At 37.2% G+C, this 21,732-nt stretch overlaps 1 long non-coding RNA gene across 43 annotated transcripts in view; it reads left to right on the forward strand.

The window, feature by feature from the left end:
* Positions 1 to 21,732, forward strand: part of LOC129639084 (uncharacterized) — a 436,428-nt gene that overhangs the window by 223,414 nt on the left and 191,282 nt on the right. For 2 of the 43 annotated variants that reach the window (XR_008708204.1, XR_008708170.1), the window contains exon 4: positions 3,540 to 3,639. The exons of 39 other annotated variants lie outside the window; for them this stretch is intronic. This is a non-coding gene — a long non-coding RNA (uncharacterized LOC129639084). Of the gene's footprint in view, positions 1 to 3,539; positions 3,640 to 12,582; positions 12,726 to 21,732 lie in introns of all 43 variants that reach the window. 2 more of the 43 variants (XR_008708206.1, XR_008708168.1) reach the window with 1 other exon arrangement.

Genomic DNA, 21,732 nt, shown 5'->3' on the forward strand with positions numbered 1-21,732 from the left:
GAGGCCTTACAAATAGCTGTGAAAAGAATAGAAGTGAAAAGGAAAGATATAAACATCTGAATGCAGAGTTCCAAAGAATAGCAAGAAGAGATAAGAAAGCCTTCTTCAACGATCAATGCAAAGAAATAGAGGAAAACAACAGAATGGGGAAAGACTAGAGATCTCTTCAAGAAAATTAGAGATACCAAAGGAACATTTCATGCAAAGATGGGCTTGATAAAGGACAGAGATGGTATGGACCTAACAGAAGCAGAAGATATTAAGAAGAGGTGGCAAAAATACACAGAAGAACTGTACAAAAAAGAGTTTCACGACCCAGATAATCATGATGGTGTGGTCACTGACCTAGAGCCAGACATCCTGGAATGTGAAGTCAAGTGGGCCTTAGAAAGCATCACTACGAACGAAGCTAGTGGAGGTGATAGAATTCCAGTGGAGCTATTCCAAATCCTGAAAGATGATGCTGTGAAAGTACTGCGCTCAATATGCCAGCAAACTTGGAAAACTCAGCAGTGGCCACAGGACTGGAAAAGGTCAGTTTTCATTCCAATCCCAAAGAAAGGCAATACCAAAGAATGCTCAAACTACTGCACAATTGCACTCATCTCACACGCTAGTAAAGTAATGCTCAAAATTCTCCAAGCCAGGCTTCAGCTGTACGTGAACCGTGAACTTCCTGATGTTCAAGCTGGTTTTAGAAAAGGCAGAGGAACCAGAGATCAAATTGCCAACATCCGCTGGATCCTCTTTGAAAAAGCAAGAGAGTTCCAGAAAAACATCTATTTCTGCTTTATTGACTATGCCAAAGCCTTTGACTGGGTGGATCACAATCAACTGTGGAAAATCCTGAAAGAGATGGGAATACCAGACCACCTGATCTGCCTCTGAGAAATCTGTATGCAGATCAGGAAGCAACAGTTAGAACTGGACATGGAACAACAGACTGGTTCCAAATAGGAAAAGGAGTTTGTCAAGGCTGTATATTGTCGCCCTGTTTATTTAACTTATATGCATAGTACATCATGAGAAACGCTGGACTGGAAGAAACACAAGCTGGAATCAAGATTGCTGGGAGAAATATCAATAACCTCAGAATGCAGATGACGCCACCCTTATGGCAGAAAGTGAAGAGGAACTAAAAAGCCTCTTGATGAAAGTGAAAGAGGAGAGTGAAAAAGTTGGCTTAAAGCTCAACATTCAGAAACTGAAGATCATGGCATCCAGTCCCATCACTTCATGGGAAATAGATGGGGAAACAGTATCAGACTTTATTTTTTTGGGCTCCAAAATCAGTGTAGATGGTGACTGCAGCCATGAAATTAATGGACACTTACTCCTTGGAAGGAAAGTTATGACCAACCTAGATAGCATATTCCAAAGCAGAGACATTACTTTGCTAACAAAGGTCTGTCTAGTCAAGGCTATGGTTTTTCCTGTGGTCATGTATGGATGTGAGAGTTGGACTGTGAAGAAGGCTGAGCACCGAAGAATTGATGCTTTTGAACTGTGGTGTTGGAGAAGACTCTTGAGAGTCCCTTGGACTGCAAGGAGATCCAACCAGTCCATTCTGAAGGAGATCAGCCCTGGGATTTCTTTGGAAGGAATGATGCTGAAGCTGAAACTCCAGTACTTTGGCCACCTCATGCGAAGAGTTGACTTATTGGAAAAGACTCTGATGTTGGGAGGGATTGTGGGCAAGAGGAGAAGGGGACAACAGAGGATGAGATGGCTGGATGGCATCACTGACTCGATGGACGTGAGTCTTGATGAACTCCGGGAGTTGGTGATGGACAGGGAGGCCTGGCGTGCTGCGATTCATGGGCTTGCAAAGAGTCAGACACAACTGAGCGACTGATCTGATCTGACTTAAAACTCACTAATCACAATGCACTCTTCTAAAAAACTCAACTCCTAGAATTGGGATGGCAAAATATATGCTATAGAATTTTCTCCCTTTATGTTGTGGCCAGATAAATTACCAGATATACATCAAGATTTGAGCCTCTTTATATCTTTGCTTCTCCTGAGGCAAAAATAGCTGCACAGTTGAAGTTCTTTCTCTGCTGTGGTCTATTATTCATCTAGGATATGTGATCATATGTGAATATAATATAAGCTAGGAAAAGCTTCATTGTGACGTGCCTTCAGTGTTAGAATCTGTGAATAAAAAGTACTGAGGCATAAATGGTTAATTTTGACTGATATATTTCATTATCAGCCTTTGTGCTATATTGGCAGAGTGTATGAGGCCTGAAGAATATTTTGTTAATAGATTTAATATTACTTCCTTTTGAACACCCCAAGTGCTGTCTCATCGTAAATAGCTGCTTGAACAAAGATATAGTTTCTATTCCCCTTAAAGTCTGAGTCATATCAAAATTTAATCAAGTAAGTGAAAGGTAAAATGTCATTACATTTCTAAAATTTGCTGTCAATATTTCACACCTGTATGGAAAGCAGATAGATGTCTAAGCAGCCGCTTGATAACACTCCAAGCTGCAACCCCTAATTAACTCACCTTTTGAATTATCAGCTAGGCTCCTTTTCGACCCATGCAGCCTGTTGGCAGGGAGCCTGACAACAAAATGCATGTTTAAAATACCAAGTAGGGAGAGACATGCTATATTATTTGGCACAAATACCACCATCCACCTGTGCAGAAGGAATATGCTTTTCCACTTTTACAGATGATCTATTAGCTATATGCTCTTGGCATCATTCCAATAAATCATAATCTCTTAGTCCAAGGAATAATAGTAAAGCTATATGGCAGTGGACTCAGTATAGTAAGCTAATTAGATTTAAAAAATCAATAATATTTAAATGCTCTCAATAGCCTGAGTCTGAAATTTGTATAGAATAGTCATATAGTTTGTATCTTGAGGTTAAAACTGACTTGGACACATTTGAAACTTGGAACAGAGAAAGCTCATGCCATGTAAGACTTGAATAATGCAAGTATTTGAGAATTTAGTCTGTCTCTTTGTAAATGAATGAGGAGGCTTCGCTATAAATACAGAGTGAGAAAGTGGTGGTCATTAAAGTTTTATGAGGCTGATTATTTTAAACAGCTTGGAATGATAAAATCACTCACTTGAGGCTGTGAACATCATGTAAGTCTTATAGTAATAGTTTTTTTTTCAAAAGTGACTAGAATTTACTTTTATTTTTCTTTGTATTTCTCCAGTACTTTTATATTACTCAATCCATTGAAGGAAATCTAACATTTGCTATATTGACCAAACATTTATCATGAATAGTGAAGATTCAATCATTATATATCAGATACTCTTGTAACAAAATGTTGTCCTCATATCAATGAACATAGTCAGAATGACACACTGGAGAAAACTAGTAAGGTGTTATTTCTATTAATTTCCCTGAGAGGAGAAGGGAATGATGTAACGTGATTCATTTTGTAAAAAATGAGGCAAACTAAAATTATACTTTTCTTCAATTTTCCCCACCCCCTTTTCACCTTGCTATCTTTATAACATTAATAGCTATTTCTCTTATTGTTTGTGTCTCCTGCTTTTCAGAAAAAGAAGAGTAGATTCCCTTTTGGTTAGATACTCAAAAATTACTGAGTTCAGTGGAGGAGGGCAGGAAGATCATCATGAAAGTATGATCCTGTGAGATGTGAGTTCAAAATTCCCTTTGAATGGAAACATGAGAGTCATTTTTTCCCCCAGCTCAATGATAAACTTAACGTAGATATGTCTGACCTCTGCTCTATGATAATCTTTTAAGAAGTCTCTGTCCTTGATCAATCAGATCTACAGATATGTGGTTTAAATCCACTGTTTTGGACTGGGCTGCCTGGCTGACCTCTTGAGTCTCTTTAGGTTCTTCCAGTTGCTCTGTTTGTTTTCTCCATGGGCCCAGCACATGTCATGGAGAATATATTTCACTATTTCTTACTCTAGAGTGCTAGCAGATACCTGCCATTTCACTGAAAAGACTGCCACAAATTCAAAAAATGTCAAGTACGACCATGTCAGTTGAAGAACATAATTTATTTAACGATGTTTAAGAACACAGCATCTATTTTTATGAGCAAAATAAGATTTTACTATTAGGCCTGTATATTGATCTGGAATTAAAAGCATTATCCTTCATTGAGTTTCCTACTTTTTCAGAAGAGGATTCACTTACTTTTCCCAAAAAGCCACATAGAGTTCTAAATCTTGTGCCTTTAAATGGCATTATATACCCATGTTATGGTTTCTGAACCAAAGAATTTCTCTTTTCTGCTAACCTCTTGAGGTCACAGTGGTGGTTTGAAGTCTAAGCAGCAATTCTGTTCAAAGAGTCACTCACAGCAGGGTGTGTGCAGTAAGGATATTCGTGATTCCAGTCTTCTCATATATTCTACTTTATTTTTTAGAAAATTTGGTTCTGAGGCTACTACAAAGCAACACCCTTAAAACACGTCATTTTCTATATCTCCCTGAGCCCCAAGCCTTATATAATGACATTGGAGATGTATTACTAGAATTTTCATTGCACAAATGCCATTTAAAAAATACCCAGCAGAGTCCTTGATCCCTCACATGCTCTTTGCTCTAGAGTGCTTTCCATTCACCCCGAAGGGGGGCTCAAGGGTCACCCTCTGGGGTGAGCCAGAAGATGATGGGCCTTGCAAGCCAGGGAGCATCCCTTCTACTTGGGCCTTTTTCTGAGTGATAAGGGGAAATACGTATTCTGCTGCATGGTATTAAGAGCATGGATTCTGGGTCCTGGCTACATGGAGGTGAATTCTAACCCTACCACTTACTAGCTTAAGCTCTTTTTACCTCAGTTTCTTCTTTGTATTGATGTCACTGGTGTGTTGTGAGAATTAAATGACTTAGTGGGCACATCAGAAGTGCTATATGTGTGTAATCATTATTATCATCATCATCCAAATGGGTGGCTGGCTTTATTTGGATTTCCCAGGTACTGGATGACAGATCTATTGCCATATATGTATGACTGGATTCTTAGAAAGCTATGACAGGAATATATGTAATTGAAAAGGGAAAGGAATAATTACTTTGTTAAAGTTGCATTTACTGTGGGGGTACCAGGTTACCAAAAATTTTACATAAACCATAGATGTAAAAAACTTAAGTTTAACTGAAATTTATTATTTTGTTTATATATTTTTGGAAGGAGAATAAAGTTTATTCGAGCAGGGGTTGCTGCCACAACAGCCAGCCACTTTCTTGTAGGGAGAGCCAGTGCTGAGCATAGCTCACTTGCTTGTTTTTATAGCCAGGAAACAAAGGAACGGGGGTAGAAATCTTGTGAGTCATGAAATTTTTTATTTTAAGAAACTTGTATTGCATTCATTGTGTACAGGGCAACTGCTGTTGTAGGGGAGGCATACAAAGATGACTCAGATAGAGATTGTTGTCAAGGAACTGACAGAAAAGTAGGAAGGTATGACGTATAACAGAAACCATGAATATAAGGGGAGAATTATCAATGAGTTCAGAAAGGGTTCGCTTTTACCTTGAACTTGAAGAGGAGAGAAGGGAAAGGAGGTTTCCTCATACTGAAGTGTGGGATTTCTTGGAGGCAGTGATACTGAATAGAGTCCATGAGGGCTGAGTATGCCTTAGACATATAGAGAATTGGAAAAAAAAATTTTTTTTCGTCACTGAGAGAACAGTTCTAGAATAATGGCTGGAAATCTGAACTTTGTACTTGAAACACTAGTTAAGTTTCCTGGAGCCAAGAATCTATGATGGAAAATAAGTTTGAAGCAGTGAACTAGAATTAGTTCATGGAAAACCTGAATGTTAGGCTAAAGGACTTTTTCTCACCAACATAAATGTGTTCAATTTTTTTTTGACAACCCAGTGTAAGATATAGTTATGGAAATGATCATCTTTGCTTTCAAGAATCCTATAGTTGGGAGTTGTATCAAAGATATACACCAAATCATTCTCATGGGCACCCCCCTCCCAGTGTTAATTAAAGAGCAGCATCTAAGGGCAATTCCATGTATTTCCAAAAGGCTGAAGAGAGTTACTGTTGTCCAGTCACTAAGATGTGTCTGACTCTTTGAGACTCCATGGACTACAGAATGCCAGGCTTCCCTGTCCTTCACTATCTCCTGGAGTTTGCTCAAACTTGTGTCCATTGAGTCAGTGATGCCATCCAACTATCTCATCCTCTTTAGACCCCTTCTTTTCCTGCCCTCAATCTTTCCCAGCATGAGGGTCTTTTCCAGTGAGTTCTCTTCACATCAGGTGGCCAAAGTATTGGAGCTTCAGCATCAGTCCTTCCAATGAATATTCAGGGTTGATTTCTTTCAGAATTGGCTGGTTTGATCTCCAAGGGACTCTCTAGAGTCTTCTCCAACACCACAATTCAAAAGCATCAGTTCTTCGGTGCTCAACCTTCTTTATGGTCCAACTCTCACATCCCTATGTGACTACTGAAAAAACCATAGCTTTGACTATACAGACCTTTGTCAGCAAAGTGATGTCTCTGCTTTTTAATAAATGTCCAGGTTTGTCATAGCTTTTCTTCCAAGGAGTAAGTGACTTAATTTTGTGGCTGTAATCACTGTCTACTGTGATTTTGGAGCCCTAGAAAATAAAATCTGTCACTGTTTCCACTTTTTCCCCTTCTACTTGCCATGAAGTGATGGGACTGGATGCCATGATCTTAGTTTTTTGATTGTTGAGTTTAAAGCTGACCCTTTCACTCTCCTCTTTCACCTTCATCAAGAGGCTCTTTAGTTCCTCTTCGCTTTCTGCCATTAGAGTGATATCATCTGCATATCTGAGGTTGTTGATATTTCTCCTCAGTCTTGATTTCAGCTTGTGATTCATCCCTCTTGGCATTTTGCATGATGTACTCTGCATAGACATTAAATAAGCAGGGTAACAATATCTAGCCTTGATGTATTCCTTTCCCAATTTCCCAGTAAAGAGACTTAGTTGTAATAGTCCTGTCTCTTGCCTTCTCATTAGCTGTAGCCCCTGAAGCCTCCATGGTTTCTCATCTTTCTTTTTCAAGTTGTTGAACCCTTGGAATTATCCTAAATCTGGCATTTGTCTTGACTCTGTCTTTTATCCTTAAATTCTTTGCATGTGGCTAACTGCTTTGGGGCTGCATCAGTAACATAGCTCCCTCAAAATCTGGATTGACTTAATGATGGCCAGGACCTCCAAATGAAGAAAGAAATTGGATATATTTATTTGGTAGGAAGAGTTTTCTGTGAACTATTGGCTATTCATTCCTTTTCCTCTTAAGATCTCTATATGACCTCTTCTGGAAAATGATTCCTGAATCATAAGGAAAATGGATGAAGAGGAAGAGCCTAGAATAAGATAAACCAGTTAGAGGGTTCTTAGAGTTCTTTAGCCAGGGAAGCTTATCTGGGGCTTGGACCAAAGTGTGAATGGCAGAGGAAGAGGAATAATGGAGGGGGAGGGAAAAGATCACAGAGATGCTGCAGATGAAAATGTGCCAGGATTCACCAACCCAATTGTGTAGGAACACAGAGAAAGTGAAGAATGAATGAGACTTTGAGTTCACCTGGGGTAACCCAGGTGGAAGTTTGTGTTATTAAGACCAGCTGGCGGAAAGATGAGAGATCCTGGTGAGGGATATTGAGTAAGAACTGTCCCTACTCATGCTCTAAAGTTCTCTAAAGGTCACCAGGAGAGAGCATTAAAATATTCTTTTGTGTGGGGTCATCTTCAATTTTCTTGTGTTATTAACAGAATAAGGAAAATGCTACATGATGTAGTTTTTAGAAGAAAAAATAGTTCAGTTTTAAACATATTGAGGTATGTGGTGAATAATCAGATGGAGATCAGTATTAAGATGTTGGAAAGGAGGATCCGTTATTTCAGAGAGAGGTCAGGCTGGAAGTATATATTTGAGAAGTATTTGAGGTACTAGTTCAAGATGATGTAAGATGAAATCATCAAGGAAGAATTTTTTATAAGGGGAGAATTGTTTGGTGAATATCATGAATTTCAGAACTAGGAGGATGGCTGGATAGCAGAGAGAGAGAGAAACAAAAAAGAGATTTAATAAAACAAGAATTAGGAGAAGGACCAAGAAAGACGTATTCATTTGGTCATGAAAAAAAAAAGGTAATTTACCCATTATATTAGTCAAAATTCTCCAGAGGAACAGAACCACTAGGATGTGTATGTATATAAAATAAAAGATGTATTACAAGAAATTGGCTTATATGAACGTGGAGACTGGCAAGTCCAGACTCTGCACAGTGGTTCAGCAGCTGGAGACGTGAGAGAGCAAATGTTTCAGTTTGAGTCTTAAGGCCATTTGATGTAGAACCAGAAAGGAACAACATGGCAGGTGAAGTCTGCTGGCAGTCTACTGGAAAATTCTCTTTTGCTTGCAGGAATCTAGGCTTTTTGTTCTGTCCAAGCCTTTGACTGATTGGTAAAGGTCCACCCACATTTTGGAGGATGGTCTGGTTTACTCAAAGTCCACCAACTTAAATGTTAATCCCATCCAAAACACCCTCGCAGAAGTACCCAGAATAGAGTTTGACCAAATATCTGGGTATCCCATGGCCCAGCCCAGTTAACACATACAATTAACCATCTCAGGTATACGCATTGTTGAGTTGGCATCCCTACAGACCTCCTTAAACCATACTTAGCTCCAAATAAAGATGATAACTAAGTTATACATCCACAAAACACAACGCAACTATCCTGCATACAACCTAAAATGTGCTGTTTCCCCAGGAAGAGGATCCAAAGTCCTTAAATGATGTTTGCTGTTCTCCATGATATCCTATAACTTGAATGCCATGATATACAGTCAATACTTCATATGTTACATTATGTATATATGTACACAGACACAAACATGTAACAATTAAGGAGGAAATACTCATGATAATTACAGTACTCATTTCTATAACTGACTGTGTGGTTGTCACTGGTATTTCTAACTACCCATTCTATATTCCCTTTTCCTTCACCAAGCTCCTCAGCTGATCATGGTTCTTCACCTGGTGAGGTGGCCCAAACTTCCTGAATTGGGCTGAGGTTACCACTGACGTTAGTAACAGAGCATGTGACTAAGATTCACCTGGCTAGAATTCCTTTAAGGAAAATTTGAATACTCGATCATAGAGGACTTGAGTATTAAAATTTATGTTAAATGTCCATACACTATAAAAAATTAGGATGAAGCAACCTTTGGGCAGTAACAATTGAATCCTGCCAGTGTTCTTGGCCAGATGATCTTGCATGTGTAGATTTTGAAGAACTGCGTTCCTTTATGGCTTTGTTTAAGCAATATCATGAGTGTGTATAAGATATGCAACACTGGTATATGTGCACATTTAAAAGTTGAAAGGACTTAGTGGTTTTTGATTGCTGGTATCTTTTAGTTTAAATGGTGTGAGATATAAAAATAGTGCTAATTTTTAAAAAAAACACTAGAAAAATCTAAACTAAAACCTGCCAACTCCTTCTCTACCCTTTTAGATAGTAAAAAAAAACAAAACAAAACTGTAAGTCATCTAGATCATAGTGGAAGATAAAACTTCCTGTTGCTTTTTTTTCCCCCTTCATGAAAGGAAAAAAGGGGAAAAAAAAAAGGGAAGGAGCATGAGAGTTCTTCTAAAGATATAACCGTATACTGCATACCTCCTATCACTGCCGCCCTTGCCCTTCTGAAGCTGAACAGTCTGGAAAATGTTTTCAAGCAAAGAATTTTTTTCACTCTTCCCTTTCTCACACCATATTCTGTTTCAATTTTGAAATTTCTTTGACTCAGAGCTGGAAACAATTGTAATTGATTTGCATATTTTCTCTCTTTTTTATTTTTAAAATTATGAGAGAATGATAACACATTTACAGGAACCTTGGAAACTACAGAACTAAGTTATATATACACCATTTATTACAATTATTTTGCAGTTGATAAATTAAGATTTTTAGTTGGAGTTTCAATATCAGACTCTCAAAAATTAGTAGAATGTATAGATAGAAAAGTAGAAGGCTATGCTGCTGCTGCTAAGTCGCTTCAGTCGTGTCCGACTCTGTGCGACCCTATGGACAGCAGCCCTCCAGGCTCCTCTGTCCACAGGATTCTCCAGGCGAAAATACTGGAATGGGTTGCCATTTCCTTCTCCAAGAAGGCTATGGTAGACCATTTCCTTCTCCAAGAAGGCTATAGTAGACCTATAATTTATGTATCTTGTAAAAGACAGCACAAGAAAATTAAAGATGACCCCACACAAAACAATGTTTTAATGATTTCTCCTGGTGACCTTTAGATAACTTTGGTGCATAAGTAGGGACAGTTTCTTCCTCAGTATCCCTCACTAGGATATATGTGAGCTCGCATCTTTCCTGCAGCTGGCCTTCATCATAGGTTTTTAGAGTAAGTGTCTTCCTAGAATGACATCTTTAAAACAAACTCCTAAAGGCTACTTGAGTACTGACAGTTTCAACAAATGCCAAAGCTAGATTTCAAGGAACTCTCTGCTCTAAGCTGTCCTAAAGCAAGTTGTGAATTTTACTGATACGTTTGTTCACAATAAAAGATGAGATATTTCTATCAGGTATACTCATTTATTTAAGTCATCCCTAATGACAAACAGAAACTTTTTTTTTTTTTATTCCCAGTCTCTCTGATTTTTAAAAGCTAATAAAACTCCCTTCACAGAAAGGTTAACTAATCACTAGGTAAAAACTGGCACCAAAATAAGTAAAACGACTGTGATAACTGTGATGCAGAGCTTCAGAAAAGTACGGATATACTGATGTACTCATGCTGCCTATCCTTTTAGATATATTTGTTTCATTTCAATGCACACAAGCATTTGAAATAGAAATATTTAAAATAGGGTAATTTTGAAAATGTTATGTTACTATTGACCAACTAGATTAAGTCATCATCTGATATTGATATATATTAGGTTTAGCTTCTGAGAAAATGATATGATGATGATGATGATGATAATAATAAGTCGTTTATATGGGGCTTCCCTGGTGGCTCATATGGAGTCTGCCTTCAATGTGAGAGAGGCGGGTTGGATCCCTGGGTCAGAGGAAGATCCCCTGGAGAAGGAATGGCAACCCACTCCAGTATTCTTGCTTAGAGAATTCCATGAACAGAGGAGTGGTTACTATATGTCAGACTCCATTTTGAGTACTTTATGTATACTGACCTGTTTATAAAGAAACTGGAGATTATGTACTTTTCCAGGGTTACTGGTGGACCTAAATGAAGCGGTCTGATACAGAGTCTGTGCTTTTATCTACTGTATTTTGCTGCCAGGTTTTAGAGAAATGATCCTCACAGGCCCTCCCTGCCTTCAGTGACTATGGTCTGCTTACAGTGATTTTTGAAAGTGCCAAAATAAGAAATCTGACCAACATACCAAAAAAACTGGCTAAAGCCTAGAAGTGCTTTGCCTTGTAAAGAAAATGTTGAAAAGTCGCATTTCTCCTCTCAAAGCAGGCATGTTTTGGTGAATTATCCAAGCCACAAATGTCCACCTCTGAACCAGATGGAATACCTCCCCAAAGTCAGGATGCTGCTAAGAACATCAGGCAAACCCATTATCGCTGACGACCCAACTAAATTTTTTTCCAAAGCTCTCCTTTCTGATTTCTCCTATCAAAAAGAGAAATAGAAGTTAGAGGAAGCAGCCAATATGTGTCCTTTTCTTTATCATTTCTGACTAGGCAGCACTTAACCTATTTACTCCTATACCTCAAACAACCCTTAAGTTGCAGTTATATCTTTAAAAAACTGGAGGGACATTGTTTTTATAACGAAATGAGTATCTGTGACTAAAAACAGTACTGTGACTTTAAGTTACTATCTAGCTAAAAGCAGTACTGTGACTACCATAGTCTTAGAGAATGCAATTCAGCAAGGGAGTTATCAGCAATACCTAAATCCTTGTAGGAGTTGTAGCAGGAAGTAAATGAAGATATTTCTGACTATTTTGTCATAACGTCTACTTTTCTGAAAATATACTTCGCATTCAGCCTTGAATGCCTGGCTGAAAATTACCCTTAAGTCTGAGAAAATTTAAAGAATCTATACCTTGCAGTGAGTTCTCTAATTGAGAACCTCTAATGAGAAGTAGGACATAAACTCATGCTTCTGAGGCTTTCTAGATCTGAACCAGGTTCTGGTACATAGATGTTTTAGAGAAATGGATTCACTCAAGGGTCAAACTTCTCTTGCTGGTGTATCTCAAAGTTCTAGGAAATGAAAAGCTCAAGTCCAGTTCAAACTTAAATTATTTATGCATTAAGTAATTACATATGCAGTCTATAATGTGAAGTAGATAGGTGTTCATTCACATTGGTCTTTTATAAAATTCAGCCTCTGAACAGAAATATAGTTTCTTCTCCTATGTCTCTGAAGAAGCATTATAAGAAGTAGGTATAATGAATCACAAGTTTTTTAAATGAACTGTTTACTGATTAGAATTTTATCTGCTATTGTTTTGTATTTTGATACACATTTGTTTATTCTGGTCCATAAAATTTAAAAGTATCGTCTCCTAGGACTCCTCAGTCTGCATTCCTAAGAGTTCAATATTTTGCTAATTTCCTTTCACAGAGCCACAAGCACCTTATTAAAAATGTGTGTGTGCTCAGTCGTGTCTGACTCTCTGCGACCCCACACTGTGGCCCGCCAGGCTCCTCTGTCCATGGAATTTTCCAGGCAAGAATACTGGAGTGGTTGCCGTTTCCTACTCCAAGGTATATTCCCGACCCAGGGATCAAACCTGCACCTCCTGTGTCTCCTGCATTCGCAGGCAGATTCTTTACCAATGCACCACTACCAAATATTAAAACATAGGCTGTATTGGAACAATTTCATATCAGACTGGATTGCAAACAAATGAGTCCTTGTACCAAGGTAGCATGGTAATTTTGGGGTATGAATGACATTAAAAGGAAAGTATTTATTGAGAAGGCAGACCCATTGAATTCTTAGGGCTGGATATACAGTTTGCTTCAGTGTTAATGGCACTTGTGTGTTCACACAGTTGGAGAAACAGGCTTCTGTTCATTTGTTGCTTTCAGTATGGAATACTTTATACCAATAAATTTTAAAATGTTTTTTATTTTGTCTACTTCAACAAAATTCTTTAAATGGGCACTCTTATTATCTAAAGTATATAGTTATTTTCTGACAAAAAAGCACAACACAATTTACATGTTAAAAAGTTGATGTTGATAAATTTAACACTATAGCAAGAACCACTGAAATAGAGCAGATTTTGTGCTTTGATTGCAGGGATTTTGTATTTCTGAAAAGAAAAGCAACAGGGATGAACAGTAATGTTTAATGTTTGGAGACTGCTAAAGCATTCATATATTTTCATTGTTTACAGTCTTGAAAAATGCATGTGCATGGGAAGTGATTCTTATCTTAGATTTGGAATATCTAAGTAATATATCTTTAGACAGCTTTAGCTCCTACTAATGCTCAGAAGAAAGAAGTGCTTAATAAATATATATGCAGCTCTTAAGGCCATATGGTAGCTCAGAATAGTCATGTTGTATTTCTTGGAGATGAAGTAGATGAAATGAGAGGTTTTAGAGCCTTTCCAATGTGAACTATTTTAGTAAGGTTATTACTTGACTAGAGCTTACATTTGTAAGATTCTGACTCTTATTAATTTATGCATATTTTCTTATTCCAGAAAGGTCTATATGTGCTTTTATGGTCACTTTCAGTGTTATCAGTATTTTTTTAATAAAAATCTTGGATTTCTGTAATAGCAAAAACAATACTTCATATAATATTATGAAACAGTAATTGAAAGAAATTAATTCTCCCTGAGTCATCTTAGAGATATGTGCTATTGTCCCCAGTGTCTCATGAAGACAAGTTTTGCTTCCTTATTTCTTTGCTTATTCACTATATTTTTAAATAAAATAAAAAAAATAAAATTCCAATATCGTGATAATGGATATTTTCAAATTTCATATTTATAAAACTTATTAATATAGTGAAAAATAGTTAAGTTTGAATAATGCATACTTACAGTTTGTATCATAAATTGATTTTTGAAGATCTTTTTTATATAGCAGTATTCAAATTTGTCCTATTAGAACACCTTTGTAACTTTCCCAGAATCACACCACAATTAGGTTTTATTTCAACCTAGAAGGCTAGATGGTATGAGCTCTTGTACAGTTTTCAAGGAGGTTAAATTGGTCCCTCCTGCAAACAGTTAACAGATATTCAGTTCAGTAAGTTCAGTCGCTCAGTCGCTCTCCTGTCCAACTCTTTGCGACCCTAGGCTTCCCTGTCCTTCACTATTTCCCAGAATTTGTTCAATCTCATGTCCATTGAATCAGTGATGCCATCCAGCTATCTCTTCCTGCTCTCAATCTTTCTCAGCATCAGGATCTTTTCCAATGAGTCAGTTCTTTGCATCAGATGGCCGAAGTATTGGAGCATCACCTTCAGCATCAGTCCTTCCAATGCATATTCAGGGTTGATTTCCTGTAGGATTGACTGGTTGGATCTCCTTGCTGTCTAAGGGATCTCAAGAGTCTTCTCTAGCACCACAGTTCAAAAGCATCAGTTCTTTGGCATTCAGCCTTCTTTATGGTCCAGCTCTCACATCCATACATGACTGCTGGAAAAACCATAGCTTTGACTATCTGGACCTTTGTCAGCAACGTGATGTCTCAGCTTTTTAATAAATGTATAGGTTTGCCATAGCTTTTCTTCCAAGGAGCAAGTGTCTTTTAATTTTATGGCTGCAGTTACCATCTGCAGTGAATCTGGAGCTCGCCCCGCCAAAAAAATAAAATAAAATAAAAAATTATCTTAGTTTTTTGAATGTTGAGTTTAAGCCAACCCTTTCATTCTCCCCTTTCACCTTCATCAAGAGACTCTTTAGTTCTTCACCTTCTGCCATTAAGGTGGTGTCATTGGCATGTCAGAGGTTATTGATATTTCTCTCAGAAGTCTTGATTCCAGCTTGTGCTTCATCTAGCCTGACATTTCACATGATGTGCTCTGCATAGAAGTTTAATAAGCAGGGTGACAATATACAGCCTTGATGTACTCCTCTCCCAATTTTGAACCAGTTCGTTGTTCCATATCTGGTTCTAAATTGTGTTTCTTGATCTGCATATATAGGTTTCTCAGGTTGCAGGTAAGGTGGTCTGATATTCTCATCTCTAAGAATTTTCCACAGTGTGTTGTGATCCACACAGTCAAAGGCTTTAGCGTAGTCAATGGCAAAAGTAGATGTTTTTCTGGAATTCCCTTACTTTTCCTGTGATACAATGGACGTTATTAGGAGTAAAGAGTTCTTTTGTGATAAGAAAATACCTCTGAAGCTTAACTGTATTAAAAAAAGATGAAACAGTAGGCTCGAGAAGATTTTTTTTACAAAGAATTGATCAGGTAGACAGGGTGCTAATGAATTTTACTAAGATAGTGATTATTAAACACTATTTCCTGGGGATATGGGTTATACTCTCCACTGACAGTGATATAATTTGATGCATAAGTAAAACATATTTTGGGTCTGAAATCTGTGTAATGGGATAGCAATAGAAAAAAATTAGTTGTCATGTGCCCTATGTAACTGAGCCTCAGATGAGGCCACATTGTTTAAAAAAATATGTTAATACTTTCCTGACCAGATATTCTGTAAACATATATTGTGTCATAATAAACTTTTTAATTAATATGTTATAAATAATTTTGGCAAAAAACCATAAAATATTCACAGAAAATTATAAAATTCATTAACTTGATACAAAAATTATTGATAAGTTCTGTACAGCAATTGTTATTAAAAAGTTAACAACCTTTGAGACATTAATGAGTGATTTTTCTGAAATATTAATAGTAGTTATTCTCCTTGTATTTTTACACTTTCCAAATTCTTACAACCAACTGATAGAAATATATAAAAGAGATTTGCAGTAAAATACAATAAACTATCAATTATTTAGAGAATGGTGTCCAATTTGTGAATTATTTAGCCCCCAGTCTCTGGTTCACCATCTTGTTGCCATTTTACCCACCAGGTGAAAGTGAAGAAATAAAATCAATCACACATGACTTAGTTTACTTAATATTTAGTTGCTTTAAGAAAATGTTTGATTTGGAAAGACAGAAATTGAGATGTGGGGGTTATTTCTGAATTTAAATTATCTCAGACTTTTGATGATATTCTTGGGGTAGTATAAGAAATTATTGGTGAATTTTGTGTGTGTGTGTGTAACCAAAAACAATGCCATACAAATAAAGCTGAAATAGGGAACATAATAGAGCATGAACATGTACTCCTAAAATTAATACATTAAAAGTGGTCAGCAACCCTAGTGATGGGAAGAGACAATCACTCTTCTTGATGGCTTGTAAGGAAAAGGAACCAAGAAGATGGGTTTATTGTCAGATTTAAAACATGTTTTAAGATAGCAAGATCTTTTGAGTTTTGTTTCCTATCAGGTTAGCCTTGAGTGACAGACTTGGCTTTAGGGACTCAGCTGTTACAGTTCCCATGTTTGTGTTGGAAAATTGGAGCCCCTGGGAGGATCTGTGAGAACCTTAGAAGAGAAAACCCGCAAAGTACACGTGCGTCCTCGACAGTTAATCATTAAGTTGCCATTCTTTGTTTTAGCTCTCTGTTATCACTCTTTTGACTTGACCATTGAGAATAATTTGTTCTCCCAAATGAATTATTCAACTTTATTTAAAAAAAATTCTGTATATTTTTCTTTCACTGATTCTTCTCAGATAGCTGTAAAAGAAGAATCACAAAATGCTTTAATTTTCTTGAATTGTTGGGACCTGAGTTATGTGACTTTGTTGCACAAGAATGTCTGGAAGCTTTCAAAAGGATTCATGATTTGACTTATCTTCTAATCAAACTTTCAGCATGATGCTTGGCTCTGGAAAGACATTGAACTAACAATTTTAAATTGATCAGTATGTACATAGCTACCTCTGATTCATTCTGGGCAAAAGGAAAGAGTATAATCTTGGGTTAAAAATCATGGCATGTGAAATGATACTTTTAGATTTGGTATGCTGCTGCTGCTGCTGCTGCTAAGTCGCTTCAGTCCTGTCTGACTCTGTGCGACCCCATAGACGGCAGCCCCAACAGGCTCCCCCGTCCCTGGGATTCTCCAGGCAAGAACACTCTAGTGGGTTGCCATTTCCTTCTCCAGTGCCTGAAAGTGAAAGGTGAAAGTGAAGTCGCTCAGTCATATCTTAGATTTGGTATAAAAGAGGCAAATGTTCTTAGACCCAAACTTTTCTAAAGTGCTTGGACTAAATACATTGCGTTTTTCTAATTGATTATCTATAGAGTGGATATGAAGAATAAGGCTTTGTAACAAAATTATTCATTATTTTTTTTCTTTTTTGGATAATTGTCCTTTTTATAGCAAGAACTATCAAAAAACAAAACTTGAGGTAAAATGAAAGAGGGAAAAAATTAATTTGATTTAGCAGCAGTTGTCTGTTACTGCTGCAGGGACACAGCTCTTGCAAGATATATTTGTCTTAGCTAATTTCTCAATATTTTAATTGTGTTATTCATATTATTTATATGAATGAAAAAATGATCTACCTCTCCTAGAAAAACTATTATTTACAGCAAAATATTGTAATACCATTTTTCAGCTTTTATAAAACAGAATTATGCTTTACAGCGGTTTGTTTCAGTTACATGTCTAATTTATAGATCTCTTTGAAATATTTATGTTGCTTAATGAATAGATCACAGAAAGGTTTACTGAAACAACTTTCATTGGTTTTTAACTTCATATTTTGTTTTGAATGATCTCCAGTTACAGATTCATGTGTAAGTTTTGTTTTATAAAAGAATTTAATCATGGCATTTAACTTAATTCAGAGTTCAGTTGAACTTATTCTGTATTATATGAAGGAAAAAGCACATTGGCATGACAGCTACAGTGTACAGAAGGTTTTTAGGCTCTATCCTCAGAATAAGTTCCAAATCTTTCTAGGTGCAGAAAGTGAGAGCTGGTAAGAAATTCCTCTGGATCATAAGGAACCAAAAAAACCCTTCCTGTACTTAGGACGGTCATGTAGAAAATTTAGGATAGCACTCAGAAGACTATGAAATCTAGCACAGCATTTAGAAGAGAAATGGCATATCAGCCAAAAGATCTTATTTTCAATTCCATGATAGTAAAGAAAGCAGAATTCCAAACACACATAGCTGTACAACAACCAGGAAAAGAAAAAGGAACAGTTTCCTTCTCTCTTATGCGTTTGTACATTTACCCAGTTTTTTTATGACTCAAAAGAAAAAGAAAAGCCTCCTGGTAATTTTAGTTGCTGATCATAGTTTTAACTGCAGAGTGGTAGAAGGGTGTGGGGCCTGGGGGTGGATGGCATCTTGTGGTTGCCTTTACCACAGTCAGCTTGGGTGGGGGGCGGGGTGCAGGATGGTGCATAGACCCTGGAAGCTAGCCAGTCGTGGCCATTAATTAACTTGAATGACTACGTTTCAGAATTTGTGAGGGACAAAGTACTTCAGCCTTCTGAGAAAATGAAGACTGCAAGTGAAAATCTTCTGTAGTTTTCCAATCAGCCCTTCAAGTATTCACATGGACAGGCATTTCAGCCCTGTCCTTGAAAGGGGGACATTTTGTAAAAATTGAAAAGTGGTTTGGTGACAGTGAAACTGTAATACATAGTAAATACTACACACGCATACTTTAAAAGGACCAAAAAGAGAAAGGAAAAAATTCAACCTCTGACTCTAAGCAGATTGAGTGGATATTATCTTATAAGAAAGGAAATGAGTTTGCAGAGGACTTTGAATCAGACCTGGATTATAGAGTGTCTGACACCTCTCTTAGGTAAATGAGGGAAAGGGAGTGATCCCAGTGACTGGGATTCCTGTTCATCATCCAAGGAAGGCCTTTCTCAGTTGAAAACACAGTCATCTGGCAGAAGAGGGTGATGGTCTTGCTTTAAGACAACCAAATTCAATGTGATGTTGCTGTTTAAAAATGTAGCATGGACTTAATACCTCAAGTGGAATGAATTACTTGGTATTACCTTTGTCTGTATTACTGCCTGTGAGTAGAAATGGTCCCTTTAGACAGGCTGATTGTAATATGGAAAGAGCAGTGCCAGAAATCTCAAACTATTAGGCTACTGATTAATTGATACGACTCCTGTTACATGAAGTAAGAAAAACTGTCAAAGTCAAGGCCACTTTGGCTGCCTTTCCAACTGTAAAAGTCATCAAAACAAAATTATCTCATGACCAGATTACTACATAGATGTTTTCTAATGGTTACTGTTTTGTTTCATTGACTTACTGTAGTTAAAAGCTTGCCAAATTTAAAAGTGTCCTGACATTTTCCTTACGCTTGGGTGATTCTATAATAGAGGTTCTGTGTAGATAGGTGCTTATCAACAAATGACCATTCTTTAGCTTATAGATCAGTACCAAAGGGGGAAAAAAAGGTTCTATTTCTTCTTTGTTCCGTTGGAAATTTTACATAACCAATGGGATATAACAAATACTTGATTAACCTGTAGCTCACATCCTTATAGAGAAAGAAATCTCAGAGCAAAATAAAGGAAACCAGAAAATGTTTCAGGACCTTGAGGATAGTATTCAGCTAGCCATGGTGGGAGTAAAAGCTTGATGGTGGTGGAACGTTCTTCCAGGGGCCATGTTCTCGGAAAGTTGGTGAGAGAGGTGAAGAGAGTGAGATTAGTTTTCTTATGTGAAAAATCATAATTCTCAAACATGGATTTATTTTTCTATTTATTCCAAAATTTTTAATTTAATATTTACTTTGTACTAGTGATTCATAAGCAATATAAGCCAGAGATGATTTAGACAAGATATAACTTGGAAAAACTCTTACTCTTGAGGGGGAATGAATAGTTATATGTGATTCAATAAATATATTAGCTATGTGAATAAAGTAATAATTGATCAAATAAAGCAGTTTGAGGGAGGCGGGGGCATTTCAGACAATAGATAAAATAGAAGAGTATGTTGTACATCTCTAGAAGGATAAGAGAAGGGTCAGCCTCAGGGAGAGGCTCTGGGTGAGGAGTCTCACTCAATGTCATCTGAAAAGATGTCAAGGCTGGATTGCTAGGGTCTCGTTTCTGAGGAGATTGAGTTGGCCCTAGAGGCAATTGGATACCATCAGAGAATTTTAGCTTTGAGTGGCATGGTTAGAGTTGTGTTTCAAGAAAATCCCTCCAGTAGCAGTATAGAATATGGAACAGGGAATTCTGTTAGGAGGTTATGAAAGATGATGAGAGTCTTTGCCAGGCCAGATGGAGAAGCGTTGGAAAGAAATGAAAAGTTAAGAGTGAAATTATGGCGATAGACATAAAAAAATTAACTGTTGCTTCTAGGGTAGTGTTGAGAGTAGAGCTAAAAGAAGGTCCCAAGGATTTTAGCAAAGAAATTGGATGGGTATGGTGACTAAATTTTTGCGTGTACAAACAGAAAACTCTCTTCAGATATGTATATGCCCTCTGTTTCCTCCAGCCTGGATTGTATCTCAAAGATATTCTAGAGCAGTATGTATTCTTTGGAAAATTTACTCTTAAATATGTTTGAAAGACAGTTGTCAAAAAAAAAAATGCAGGCAAGTTATTGGAATTACACTGCAGTTTATCAACTTTCTCCAGTCTCCAAATCAATTCTCTGTCTTGCTGTCTCACTCTGTTATTTTCTCTCACTCTCTGGGAAATATGACTATGAGTACTTAGTGGCACTGTGCCTTTTGTGTCAGGGAAAGATACATTTTCCTTGAGGATTTTAGATGCATTATGTGTCCTTAAGATACTTTTGGGGAGAATAGAGCTGTGTAAACCTTATAATGTTCCATGTCAAATTATGAGTCAACAGGGCAGAATGTATTCTACAATTTATGGCTTCCTGTGAACATTAGAAAAAATCTCCCAAGTGAGGGTTTGGTGGTGGAGTGTGGGAATTTTCCTTGCCTTTTAGCAGGGATGTCAATGACTTTTAATCCAAGTTATCAGTTCAAAAGGAATAGAGGGCCATTTGCTATTCATTTTGCCAAGTGTGGACAGTGGTTTGATAAATGAAGAAGGCTTTGGATGATTTGAGCCAAAATCCTTTTCTACGTAACACCTTGTCCACTACAGAGACTGAAGAGAATGACATTTTAGATAAAGGAAAAATGTGCGCTTGAAGCCTATTGATGGAACATTCTTTTGTGTATATTCTGGATCTAAATCTCTAATTATGATCAGCTTAGGGAAGGAAGGAAGGAATCTGTAATCATGTAGGTCTAGGAAAGGGGAGAGGAAATGAAAGATGAGACAGCCACGATGAATGATATCGGCAGCATAGCAGTTAGTCTACTGATCACAGATTTTTACAGAAAAGCAGGATGTTTTAGTGAAAGTTATAAATATAATGTCAACTTTATAGAAAAGAGTTAGAATAAACACACATACTCTCACACAATTCCCCACTACATCCCTTAAAGTCACTAAATTAAAGAGGACAATATGAGAGAAAGCAAGAATGAAACTTACTATTCTTTTTTACACAGGAACTATTTTAAACACTAAAAGAAAATATGTCCAAAGAGTCACTATTCCAGGAAGCACTTATAGAATGAATGTACTTAGTGATCTTCAGTTCAGTTCAGTTCAGTCGCTCAGTCGTGTCCGACTCTTTGTGACCCCATGAATTGCAGCACGCCGGGCCTCCCTGTCCATCACCAACTCCCGGAG

The sequence above is a fragment of the Bubalus kerabau genome, chromosome 1 (genome assembly GCF_029407905.1).
Source record: "Bubalus kerabau isolate K-KA32 ecotype Philippines breed swamp buffalo chromosome 1, PCC_UOA_SB_1v2, whole genome shotgun sequence".
In the NCBI taxonomy this organism is placed as follows: domain Eukaryota; kingdom Metazoa; phylum Chordata; class Mammalia; order Artiodactyla; family Bovidae; genus Bubalus; species Bubalus kerabau.